This window comes from Eulemur rufifrons, chromosome 29 (genome assembly GCF_041146395.1).
Source record: "Eulemur rufifrons isolate Redbay chromosome 29, OSU_ERuf_1, whole genome shotgun sequence".
NCBI classification, from domain to species: Eukaryota; Metazoa; Chordata; class Mammalia; order Primates; family Lemuridae; genus Eulemur; species Eulemur rufifrons.
This window is the reverse complement of record NC_091011.1, coordinates 96022607-96036224: the sequence shown is the minus strand read 5'-3', so window position 1 is coordinate 96036224 and position 13618 is coordinate 96022607. Positions and strand designations below refer to the sequence as shown.

Sequence of the window (13618 nt, the reverse complement as noted above, 5' to 3'; positions counted from 1 at the left end):
AGCTCCAGTGCTGGGCACCTGCCTTGCGCACTGCTGTGTGATCTCCCCGTGTCGTGTAATCTGCCTGAGTCTTGATTTCCTCGTCTGTGACATAATGACAATACCTAGCACGGAAGAACGGGTTCAAGATCAGAGGTGGAAGGAAAGCTCCCCACGCAGCAGCTGTGCCCGGCAGGCAGTAACTGTGAGCGCCCGTTGTAAGGACGGACTGCGTTCCACCGAGAGAACCCATCTCCCCTCCGTACAGCGGGGACTGGGTTTTTCCTTTTGTGTCCTCTAGAGAACACGGTACTTATGTGCTGGCCACATGGAAATTATGTGTTGATACATCCCTTTTGGATGAATAATTAACTACTTAATGAGCATTTGTCTTTGTGTAAGTGATGAGATTGTCAAAATCAAGAGGAAGGCAAAAGCAAGGTGAAAATACCAGCTTGTTTCACCCACGGTACTTTTTTCTGCACAATCCTCAGCCATTTTAAACACTCTGATGCTGATCTTTAACTGCTGAGTGATACATAAATGCATGGTTTGTACCTCTCCTGCTTAGAAGAAAAAAATATATGAAATACATACAATAAAAAGCACAGATATAACAACCATTAAAATAAAGATGGGAACCAGGATTGGACAACCAGAGGAGGTGGTCATGGGAATGGCCCCGAGGGCCTGGGGGGTTCCCTGTACCCCCAAGGCCCACTAATGATGAAGTGGAGATGTGGGGCCATCCTACCCCTGGGCTAAAAAGGAGCAGCCATCTGGAAAAGGGGCACCGAGCACCCCATTACCGACAGGCGGGAAGGACAGGGAGGTCAGTCCCCAGGGTCCCGCCAGCACACCCGGAGGGGGGTTTGCCTGAAGTTGGCAGCTCTTCCTCCACAAGGAGCCCCAAAGACCCCTTTGCTGCAAGTGGAGGCCCCCCAGCACCCATAGCGGTAGGCGGCAGTATCGCCTGGGGCCACACACCTGGGCTGAGCCCCTCGCACTCCCACCCTCGGCCCCTCTGCTCCGGTGGACTCTCCCCCTGCCCAGGACTCTCCGAAATGCCCAACCCGGCAGGCACGACGAAGCAAAGCGGACATCCCAGCGAAAGACTCATGTCCTTCGTTCTGCAGGCTTCTCTGGTGCGTGGGAGGGAAAGGTGACCACAGAAATACTGCATATTTATAGAGGGCTATACGTTTTCACACTGCTGTCTCATGTACTTCCTCCTCCAAGTCTTAAAACAAAGGCCTGTGTGGCACCTTCACGGCAGAGGCCGGCAGTGTGTACGCACGGCCCGTGTGGCTCCCTGTGGCCCTGTGACCTTGAATGCGTCACTGTCTTGAAGAAGGGGACTGAAAGCAGGGGCCCCCGGGGCTCCCCCAGGATCCTGCAACAGGATCACTATTCCAAACCCTCAGCTCTTCCGTCGCAGGTCGGAACTTGCCTCCCCGAGGCCGGCGCAGACACTGGGCGCCCCGAAAGCAGCGCTGGCCCCAGGCAGGCTAATCACACCCAGCAGCGCCTACCAAGCCTTCCTGCCAATTACCTGTGTCAGGAGAACCTGGTGATTCTCCAGCCTTGATTGGAGATGAGCTACTCTCTGTCTTAATTAAAGCTGAAGCTCGAGGCTTGTGGGCGCCGTGGCTGCTGAGATGCTGAACGCAGGCAGCCTCCGATTCACATTCGGAACGGGCCCTCGTGTCCCCTTTCTGTGCATAACTTTCCCGTGGCACCAGCTGGAATTTAAGTTTTTTTCTACTTGGAGCTATTAAAGGACTTGGGGAATTTGAGGCTTGAGTGGGTTTAACTTTGGGGCCCTGCCCAAATCCCACATGTCATTCTTGTAGCTTTTGCTTTCGTTCACGTGAGACTTGGCTGGTTAAGCGACAGGGTCATGTCCTGAGGACGGAATGTCCTCTGACCCCCGTGAGTGAGCGTTGCAGAGGCGTGGTCTGCTGGCGTTGGCAGGTGAAGGTAGGCGGGTCCCATTTAGCCAGGTTCCTATGAGACCCGCACCCGTGCAGTCCGGGTGCCTCTCCATGCAGGCCCCGAAAACCTCATGTGGGGGCCTGTTGTACGCTCGGGTGTCTGAGGTCTGAGACTAGTTGGCTCCAAAAATAAACAGTCGAGTCAGTCTTGAAAAATTGTAACAGAGACAAACGTCTCAGCAAACAATAGAAGCAGTCGTTGCCTAAAACCCTTTTATGGAGCAAGGTGAGATATGAAATAAATCAAGCAAGGCAGTGTATAATTAAGCGCTCATGGGTGTGGCGTGGCCCATGACTGTGTTGGGAGCGCAGCCCTCGGCGGGCGGCTCAGGGGGTTCTCGCAGGAGCCGGGCGCGGGGGCAGGTGAGGGAGGAGAGCCGGCGCTCCGGGCGGGAGAGGGCCTGGTCAGCTGGATGGAGGCTCAGCCGAGAAAGGCCCGCATGTTAGTTTTCAGGCTGTCGTGACAAAGTACTGTAAACTGGGTGGCTTAAAACACAGAACTTTATTTTTTCACAGTTCTGGAGGCCAGAAGTCTGAAATGGAGGCACCAACAGGGCCACGCTCCCTCTGAAGGCTCCTTCCAGCTTCTGGTGTCGCTGGCAATGCTTGGTGTCCCTTGGCTGGTGGATGCATCACTCCAACCTCTGCCTCCATCGTCACACGACCTCCTGCGTTTGTCTCTGCGTCTCTGTGTTTTCTTCTTCTAAGGACACCAGTCACAGTGGATCAGAGTTCACCTTCATCAGGTATGACCTCATCTCACCATGATTACATCTGCAAAGACCCTATTTCCAGATGAGGTCACATTCACAGGTGCTGGGGGGTGGGGCTTCAATGTTCCTTTTTAAGGGACTCAATTTAACCCACAACAACATGTACATGGGCCAGGGAGGCCAGCCTGCCTGACGCTTGGGGGCGGCACTGCCGCGTGGGGACTGAGGCAGGCAGGCTCTGGTGGGTCTCGGAGGAGGGTGGCCACACAGGTCTCCTCCCAGAGAAGCTGATGTTAATGGTGTTAATGGTGTCAGTGGTGGGAGGAGATGAAGCCTGGAGGTCGTGGCCAGCCCGGGAGAGAATCACTGTGCAGGCGCCTGGGGCTCTGGCACCCTTGACTGACAGCCCAGACCTCCCCTTTGGTCTTTCACACTTTCCCCAGCTGTCCCTAGGCAGGGACAGGATGTGATGTACCAGGGCAGGCCCATTTCTTCCTTTCACAGCATCCTCTCACTGAAGACTCTCAGAACTGAGCTGCACTCTGAGGCTTTTTCTACCCAATCCTTCCTTCCCACTTTCTCCTCCGGTGTCCTGCCCTTCCTCCCTGTAGCCGTCATAGGCACTCTGTCTCGTGTCTAATCCCACAGTGGCATCTACTTCTCCAAGGACCCCAACTATACAGACACAGCAGGAAACGGGGGCTGTGAAGCTGTCGGCTTGTCTGTACAATGAGAGAGTGAGAGAGGACCGAGTGATCCCCGTGAGGCTAGGGTCTCAGCCTGGAGCAGACCCAGCTGTTCAGAGATAAGGGTTGCTCAGAGTAAAACTCACAGACTGGAGAGATGTGGACGGAGACTGGGGTGCAGGGATTGCACTTTGACCTGCAGCAGGAATCTCAGCCTCATGCTCTATGTGCCTACACTACACAGAGATTTTGCTAAGCTCCTTCACAAATATTCCTTTACAGAGTTATTGACATTGACATTTTTGCTTTTTTTTGCAAAAAAAAAAGAGATTTTGCAAAAACACTTCACAGGCTGGCCCTAAATTAATTTTTTAAAAGGGAGTTCCAAAATATTTTGAGCATCGGGAAAATCATTAGAATAAATGTAGATCTTCCCGATGAAACGTTGCAATGCTACTGTTTGTATTCTGTTACGTCCTCCCCTCGCTCTCAGTGAGCCTGTATGGGAGAGGTGAACGCAAGGCAGGGCATTTTGCGATCTCATGTTGCCCTGGGGTCAACCGTTTTGTGAATCTGAATTTTAAAGTGGAAAGAGATACGAGGGTCCAGACAGATGCGGAAGAGGTAAGAGGACACCGGAATGAAGGTGGGTTCTCTCTCCTCACTCCTCAGCCGTCCTCTCAGCCCAGAGTTATCTGGTTACGGCGCCAGGGGGTTTCGCCATAAATCAATTGAACCTGAATTATGCCTGTCAAAGTAAATAAGCAACATACGCTGATGGTTCCATAATCACTATTTTTTTCTGGCTCAAGTAACTTCAAAAATTACTAATGGACATTGCTAATCACAGTCATTAGTAAGCTTTACTCAGGCTCTCTTCAATTCCGAAGGAAAAGTTCTTTTCCTATAGGAGATTTAGGCGCTCAAGTTTCACCAGTTATTCATCTAAATCCCCAGAGTAACAGGAATATCCGATGCCTCTGCTTTACTTGAGTCTGTGAACTGAGGCTGGCATCCCACAGCATGGGGAGGTGTCGGAAGGCCACCCGTCCGTAGCGGGTGGGGTCTCCAGAGCCACCAGGCCTACCATCCCCACAGACGCTCAGAATGGGCTTGGTGATGCAACCACCGTTGTTCCCTGTTCCACACGGCTCCCACCCTGATGCTGCAGGCCCACGAGGTGGTCACCGGTCATGAATGCAGGGCTACCCGGCCAGGGGGAAGGATGTGGGAGGTGGCCGTGGGCAGAGGGGCAGGCTGCAACAGTTAGATAACAGGTGATCATAGTAGTTACTAACTCTGCTTACACGGCATTTCTTTCCTTTGCTTCTCTCCTCCCTGCCTCCCTTCTTTTCCTCTCCTGCTTATTCTAGAAAGAATAAGGGGACAAAACTACAAAGCAATTAAGTTAATTAAAAGTGAGAATTTTATTAGTTAGGACTCTTGCATTGCAAGAGACAGAAATCCATCACTATCTTAAGAAAATACCGGGATTGTCTTAGCTCCAGGGAGAACTGGGATCAGGACTTCGATGTTCTTCCCATCTCTGAGCTCAGCTGTCCCTGGAGCAGCTGCAGCTCCAGGCCGAAGTCTTACAGCCTTGGCATAAGAATGGAAAAGGCTTTCTCAGCTCTAGTTAGAATCCCAGGGAACGGCTCTGGCCACTCAGGACCACGCCCTTGAGTGAGGGCAATTATGGTTGGCTGAGCCGGGGGTGGGGGCAGCGAGGCAGAATACTGGCATCTCCTACCAGACCTAAATATTGCACTAGGGGAGGTAAGTTCCCCCAAAAGGAAGATAAAGCAATTAATGTACGCCATATATGTGGGTATGTCAAGCCAGGAATATGCACTTGCTATGGGTGGGCCACAGCTTGGAAGACCTATGTTCTAGCCAGCTCTAGTGCCCACAAGGTTCAAACAGACCAGGAGCTCAGGAGAAAGACAATTATTCTTCATTTTAAGACCAAACAGGAATTTCTCTCTGGGGACCTTAGCATATGTCTTTTTTATGTTTCAAACTATCAAATCCCCACATTGCCCAGCAACCATTTAGACCTGGCCCTGATAAAACCGAATCCTTCCAAACAGGGCTTCCAATAGTTCTGTCTGGAACAGTTCTAGGTAGAAACAGCATTCCCCACGGTGCCCTTCTTGTTGGAGACCTACCCCAAACAACTGTCTCTCTTCCTCCAGAGTTCCCCGTGCAAAGCCCAGCACACCAAGAAGCTCCCTTCTCAAATCCCACACGATCTCTCTCCTGTCTGAATAAAAATCCCTTCTTTCTGCCTGGTCCTGAGGTCCTGTCGCATTTACAGGCCTTGAGCTCATTCCCCATTATTCAATAATCTAAAAGTCATTCCACAAAGACTTAAAAAACCAGCAACTCCTATAAAACCCAAAACGCTCACCATTACTTCTCACAAAACATAATCTCTCCTCAGCAAGGATCTGAAGATATTTTCAGATAGCTTCAGATATGCAAATATGTTAACAATGGTCCAAATAACAGCAAATATCATTTACTTAAAATGGGAAGGGGAAGCACATTAGCATCCCCTCCCCACATTCTCCCTCCGTGGCATAGCAGGAGGCAGGAGCCCCTTCTCCACAGTGTCCTCCACAGCCCACCCCAGGGGGTGACAGCAGAGCTGCCTGGAACCTGCAATTCCCCTGGTAGGACAGAGAGAAGCAAAGCATGCAATTGCTTTGTCTCTGGTTACGAAAATACGCTCCAAGGAGCAGAGGAAGGGTGAGACCAGTGGATCTCAAACTACACACACACACACACACACACACATACACACACGCACGCTCTCTCCCCCACCTCCCGCCCCAGATTGCCCAGCCAGAGCCTGGGCAAGGAAGCCAGGAAAGTCCTGGGTCCTTCTGAAGCAAGTGCCTGGGACCACTCTGCAAAATGCTGCTCCCATCATGAGGTGTCAGGCCCTCGGCTGCCCTGGACCCCTGGGAACAGTGCTTCTAGGAAATGTGCTCTCCGCTGGGGTGAGGGTTCTTCTGGGTGCAGGCCATGTGGACTTCAGAGGGCAACAGGGCATGTGCACAGGAAATTGCGGACTTTTTGCAATTCTCCAGAATTCTGGAAAACAAACAGCACTGACCATACTACTGCTGTGTGTGCTGGGATTTGGACTGACATCAAGAGAAAGAAAGGAACAAGTACACACCTGGGCATCGCTCTCCCCTTCTTACCAAGCGGTGACGGTGACGTGGCTGGCCTGCAGTCACACCACCAGCGAGTGGCGAGTGGCGGGGCAGGTCTGACCCGCAGGGCCCGCTCCTCCCTCAGCACCTCTTTAAAGCCCCAAGGCCGGCTTGTGAGTGACGGAGGAGGCAGATCCCTGTGTGGTGTCATTAGGGCAGCAGCCTCAGGGACCACAGCTCCAGCCCCGCTGCTTCTCGGCAGATGGCTGCAACTCCACCACTGGTCACTCACTCCCTCTCCTAAACACTGACTGTGAGTTTTCCTGGGAGGAAAATGTATTAGGGTTCTCCAGAGAAACAGAAGTACTAGTGTGTATATATACGTGTGTGTATTTTATACACAGAGAGAGGGGGGGAGAGAGAGAGAGAGACAGAGAGAGGAGAACAAGATAGATGAGACTGATTTAATTTAAGGAATTGGTTCATGTGATTACGGGGGCTGGCTAGTCTGAAACCTGCAAGGCAGGCTGGACGTTCAGGTGAGAGTTGAGGCTGCGGTTTTGGGCCAGAGGGCTGTCTGGAGGCAGAATTCCTTCCTCCCTGGGGGACCCTCCTCTTTTCTCCTAAGGCCTTCAGCTGATTGGGTGAGGCCCACCACATCATGGAGGGTGACCTGCTTTATGGTTCACTGATTTAAATATTAGTCTCATCTTAAAAAATACCTTCACAGAAACATTTAGACCAGCTTTTGGCTAAAAAGCTGGGCATCACAGCCTGGTCAAGTTGACATGGAACATGAACCACCACATTCAACCAGCATGTGGGGCAGGATGGAGACTGCAAAACCAGGCTCAAACCCATCTCTGGCAGCTGTTCGCCTTATGATCGTGGACAGAACCCGTGTGTGAGTCGCTCAGCCTTCTGAGCCTTCTATTTGTGTGTGTGTGGCCGGGGCGGGGGACATAAATGATTGTAAGAATTAAATGAGCTCATATCCATGAACGCACTATGAAACAGAAAATACTACATTTCTTGCTCTGTGACAGGAGTGAGTTTATCATGTATTTTCCTGTCTATACGTCCAACACGGAATCATTCCAGCCTCCTGTAGGGGATGGTACTACTGACCTGCCACCCACAGGATGGGCATTTGACATACTCAATCAGCGCAGATGGGTTTTGTTGATTCGTCACACGAGACACACTCAATAAATATTTATTGCCTGGAAGCAGGAAGAAAAGACAGCCATTCCTTGTATCTCTCACACAAACTTTTGGTGTCCAACTCAGTTCTCCAAGAACCCAGGGAGAAAGGAACGGCGCGCCCACAGCAGACTCGAGGACGGTCTGACGCAGAGGACTTGGAGACGGCCCAGGCCAGCTGTCTTACTTCCCACACGGGAAAATGGAGTCGGGAGGCACGTGACGGCCAGCCTGGCACGTGAGTGTCCACTGACGCAGGACCGGTGCAGCCTCCTGCCCGGCATCGATAAACAGGACAAAACTTACTGGCAAAGTATACCCCCTCCCCCACCGCTTCACACATCTTCCAAAGTAAATACCAGACGGATCAAAGATTTAACTGTAAAATGATTTGTATGTAAAAAGCAAAAAATGAAGCCATAAAAATGCAGAAGTAAATATGGGAGAGATTTTAAAAATAATTTCGAAGTAGGAAGGACTTCTCTAAATGTGACAGAAAACCCCAGTAGCCACAAAGAAATTAATAAAATAAACCATATAAAAAGGAAAACAATCCTGCATGGAGAAAACATGATAAACAGAGTCAAAAGACAAATAATAAACAGGCAGGAAATATTTGCAATCCACACTGACAAGAAGCTAATTTCTTTAACATATAAAGAGCTCCTATAAGCAAAGAAAATGACCTACAAGCCGATAGAATAGACAAAAATCACAAATAGACAATTCACAAAAAGGAAACTGAAAAAAATAATCACAAACGTACAAACAAGTGTTCATCTTCATTCATAACTCAAGAAATGCACAGTAGAAAAGCAGGACACCATTTTCACCTGACAGACCAGCAAATAACAAAACGTTAGAAACAGATTCGCGTTGGTGAAGGTGTCGAGGGACAGGAACATTCACGCGTTGGAAAGTGGAAGCACTCAGGAGAGAGCCTCCCTGCCTGCCACCGGGTCCCTTCCTGTCACGTGGTGAACTGTCCCCCCTCCCACCAAGGCCGCCGCTATCAGGACGGCTCATCCTCTCGTCCTCTTGCCTGTGCCAGCAGTTTGCTCCTGCGGTGTGTCCTCCTCTTTCCGACAGCATCAACCCCCTCCCCAGACTGTCACGGGGTCACTGGCTCACGAACACGCTGTAATAACCCTCATCTTGAGAAAAAAGGCCCTTTCTCGGCCCGCACCCCCCCCCCTCCGCCCACCTGCCCACCGCCCCATTCCTCTGCCCCCGGGTACAGCAAAGCTCCTAAAAACAGTCGCCCACTACTTCCCACGTCCCCTCACCTCCATCTTCTGAGCCCCCTCCCACCAGGCTGCAGCCCCCGCGCTGCCCTGCTCCTGTAAGCTTGCCAGTGGCCTCCCTGTCACCAAGTGCCACGGTCCACTGAGTCCTCTTCTAACTCACAGTCCCTTCCTTCTGGAGACACCTCTCTCCTTGCTGCTGGGCACCACATTTTCCTGATTCCCTGATGACCCCGCTGGACGCTGTGGGCTGCAGTTCTGGCCTTTTCTTTGCTGTCTACACTCTCGTCCCACAGCTCTGAACGCCATCTGTCTGTCTGTCGTTACGTGGATGGCTTCCAACATACGTCTGCAGCCAGCCCTCTTCCCCGTCTCCCTTCTCGTGGGTGTCCAGTAGGTGTCTGGAATTTACTGTGTCCCAAAGCAAACTCCCTATCCCCAGCCCTCCTTGTTTCTGCCACTCTGGTAAATAGGGTCACTCCAGTTGCGTGGGCCAAAAACTTTGCAGCCAAATGTCACTTTTTCTTTCTCTCCGATCCCACGTCCAATCTATCAGCAAATTCTGGGGATTCTGCCTTCAAAACAGATCCAGAAACAACCACTTCTGGCCACCCTGCCTCTCCTGTCCGGCTCCGAGCTTCTCTTGACTCTTGCTTGGATGATAGTGACAGCCACTCACTGTGCTCAGCGGTTCCTTCCTTATCGCCTAGACAACTTGTTCTCTACCTAGTGGCCAGGCTGATCCTTTGAAAACTTAAACCAATCATTCTCCTAGTTGACATGCCCCAACATTGTCACATCTCACTCAGATAAAAGCCAAAGCCCTTACCATCTGAAACGTTACTTCCTACCACTCTCCTTCGCACTGAACTTCCAACATCCCACGCTCCCACTTCCCTTTTCTAGAATCCTCTTCCCTAGCAACCTGCATTGACTCTAGAGCCATGGTCAGGGCTGCACAGCAGAAGCTAGGCCCACTGACGGAGGGTCTGGCTAGTGGGGTGAGCACCTTGCAGGAAGAACGTGCTGCCCACGATGCTGCCCAAGGCCAAACAAGAGCAGAAGACATCCCCTGGTCCTGTCCTCCAACCCTGCCACCCCCCACCATCCCACTCTCTGCCGTTGGCCAAGCCTGGCCAGACACCAGTGGGCAGAAGATCCTGGCACTGTAGTTCCCGGCAGTACAGAGCAGGGTGGGACAGAGACTGGATCTGGGCACAGAGACAAACAGCCGTACAAAAGTACACCCCCCACACGAATGAGCACATCTGCATACTGACTGACAAGCCAGTCTCCCCGAGGGACTGGTTCCAATGACACAATCCTCTAGAGACGTAGCCATGAACATCTTGGCGAACGATTCACAACAGTTTAAACCTGCAAAGACAAAGAATAGACTTGGAACCAGGAGGTCCTACCGAGGCAGACTCTCCTTAAAGCTCCACGAGAAACAGCTGTTCTCCTTGCACCTTATCTCTGAGAGCTGTGGACAAATTCGCCAGCCTCAGCATTGGCCACAGCGAGCTCTGGGAGTCTTTGGCAAATGCTGTGTGTCGGCAGGGAACCCTGCCCAGCCCTTCCCTCCACACCAATATCCTCCGGTTACCCAAAGAAACTTCTGCATCCATCCCTGTGAGACGTTGGGAACCCCTTGGGTCATGGCCGAATAAGCTCTGCAATGACAGGAAAATGTTCTCTTGTGCAGGTCAAAGAACAATGAACTTTGTAATTATGCTTTATTTTTTGACCTACAGGGTAAAACGCTGCAACGAGTGGCGGTAGAGGAAACAAAGGCACAGCCTGTTGCACAACGGTGCTGTTGGGAGTGTGCGCTGCAATGATCTAAAGGAGCCTTATGCCAGCCATGTACAGAGGCCTCCTTGGAAAGTCTCTCCCCATTCTCTCTTCACCCAATTCTTAGGAGCTATATTTAGGAACATCTTAAAAAACACCTTTTGACCCACATGGCCGAAGGACAGTTGTCAAAAGCCACTATGTCCTTGAGAGCTGCCCTGCATGCTAAGCATCTTTGTGGGCTTTGTGTACCAAATAGGCATTTATTGATTATGGTATAAAGTGCTACGGTACAAGGACAGAGATTGATTCTGGCAGGGTCTTGCATGGGTCTAACTAAGGGTTTGGCTGGGCCCTTCTGGGGGGGTGGACACAGCTTCCTCTGAGAGTCAGGATGTCGCTGTGCCTCTCCAGTGGGGGTTGGGGGTCAACAGGCCTACACCTAGGCGCACCCGAAGATCCAGATCCTGAGCCAGCACTTTGCTCCCCAAATGTTGCCAATCTCAAGGGCATAGCAGGCAAATATATTTTTTCTAGAGTCTTGTTGAAAAGCCACAACTGGCATGCGAGGGTCAGGCCTGGATACCAGCTGCAAGTCACCTGAATGGATGGTGTCAGTGGCGCTGGCAGCCAGAGCTTCAGACAGACCTGTACAGATTTGTAACTGACCATAACTTAGGGCCTTTGGGCCAGTGTAATTCCCGAAGTAATATTATTTGCTCAGGACATTATTACAATTAATTTGCATTATTTAATCATGTACCAATAGATGAGTGACAGGGCAGAAATCAGTCAAGAGCCATACTCGGTCAATAATGGTGTTCAAAATTTCCCCAGGTTAATTGGTATGTTTATCGCATGTTCAAAGATAATAACTAAGTCAAGAACCAACACACACAGACCTTTAGTCAAATTCTGCAACCCAAACCTTCCACCCCAATGGGAGGTAAGGCTAGATCACTAGGACAAAAGTCACAGGGGACACTCTGTAAAACAATTATGAAGGCAGCGTTGGCAGAACCAAAGACTTTATCCCCAACTAATGCTGTTTCCGTGACTACCACCCTCAGTCGGGAAGGGGGCATCACTGCTGGGGTTATCTATTCCTTTCTTTCACACACAGGTACCTCCTCACTGCACAGAGCTCGTGTCACACACACCCTGCGCGCTGAATCTGTCACTCTGTGGAACTGCTGGCTGTGCGCTTAGCAGAGCTGCTTAAGACACCAGCTATTCTCTGGAGAGAAGATACGCACAGCACGTCTGTCGCTTGGGAGAACATGCTACGGAGTTCACCTTTACCTTAATGCGCTTCTTGGGTTTCGCGGTCAGGAATGCCTTATGGCTCCCTGGCATTATGGACGAAGGGCAGCCTGAGACACACATAGGGAGGTGGCTGCCACAGGTGCCCTGGAAAATGGCAACAGACCTGGAAAGGGGCAGTTAGGAGATGTGCTGTTCCAAAGCAGCGTTCCTACTGGTCCCGGGCCCCTGCCTCCACCTCTCTGCGCGGATCAATATTAATGGCGCCATCTGAACTAGGGAGCAGAAACTACCACAGATTACACAATCATTGTCCAAGCTGAAAAGAAATAAAAGCTGGAATGTGACTCTTTGCCCTGGTTTTCATTAGATAACACCCCTCTTCTTGGTATTCAATGAGTTATCAAAGCATTTGCAGAAAGTCTGAGTCCAGACCTTGTTGTTTAGTTTTTCCAAGAATTGCTTTTTCCACAGAACTGAGTCACTGGTTTCCTGAATATACAGGCCATTGCTCTTGCCAACTCTGGGTCACAGGCAAAGAGACCAAGACAGCTAAGACGTTCTGTAGTATGTCCAAGGTCAGACTATTGCCCAAGGTCAGAGTATTGTCAGTGTTGAGCAAAGGTTTTAAAAGAGGAGGGGCCACAGTTTTTATGTTTTTCCAGAATTCCACAGCCAGTTAAGACCAATGGACAGAGTGGGCTGGATGTCAAAGCACTCTCTAGCAACTAGGTTCCCATTTCCCCCAAATGTGAAGTAGATATGGGAGTTCTTATACGAGATTTTCATAGAAATTAGCTGAGATAATTAATGTGAAGTAACTGACATGGTGCCTGGCATGTCACTGGTTATCAAAAAGTTAATTCCTTTCTTCTTTTTCATGTGGAATCCACTGTCACCGAGTATGGGAACTCATAGGACACAGACATCCCGTACAGATCACCAGGGCTCCTTCTAACCACAATATTCTGAGGGCCCAGAGTAAATGCGGATTTCAAACCCGTAAGGACACCCCAATTCCAAGACTTTCTAAGTTCTCAATACTCTACAAAGATGACTTATGGTTTCTAAAGTCATTTTCATTCATATGGGATAATAGATAAAATGGAAAAAAAAAAGCAAGAGTGGGGTGGGAGGACAAGTAAGTTTGGAAAATTAGGTTACGTGAAATGGGAAGCATCTTCGATACGCCCTGTTCCCCTGAGAAGCTCTATCCCAAACCATCTGTAGTGAAGGACCTGGGGTGGTTTTTTGGTTGGTTGTTTTTAAATTCCAATTCATTGTGGAATGACTCTTTTGTAAAATTCGACAGAAAATAACTAAAGCACTAAAATTATAAAGACATACAAAATATAATCAGGGTAAAATACAAGCCCCCATTAAAGAGGGCTTAGAAATATTCTAAAGACCATTCTGTTTCTCCTACACATGGGGAAACTGAGTAACTTTTGCCCATGGTCACACGGCTTGTGAGTGGCAGCATCGGGGTGGGCCCAAGTATTCCTCCCGGGGTATTTGAGGTGGTCCCCACCTCGGCCTGCGGTCCTGGTCAGGTTCTTTCTCATCCTGCCATCAGCA

At 50.3% G+C, this 13618-nt stretch overlaps 1 long non-coding RNA gene across 2 annotated transcripts; it reads left to right on the top strand.

Moving 5' to 3' along the window:
* The first annotated feature begins 2014 nt into the window (after positions 1–2014).
* Positions 2015–11881, top strand: LOC138377100 (uncharacterized). Of its 2 annotated transcripts, XR_011231772.1 has the most exons (4): positions 2015–2199; positions 2490–2719; positions 7827–7977; positions 10738–11881. It is a non-coding gene; the product is annotated as an uncharacterized lncRNA (long non-coding RNA). The 2 variants fall into 2 exon arrangements; XR_011231771.1 differs by lacking the exon at positions 10738–11881 and having other exon boundaries at positions 7827–8232.
* The last annotated feature ends 1737 nt before the right edge of the window (positions 11882–13618 follow it).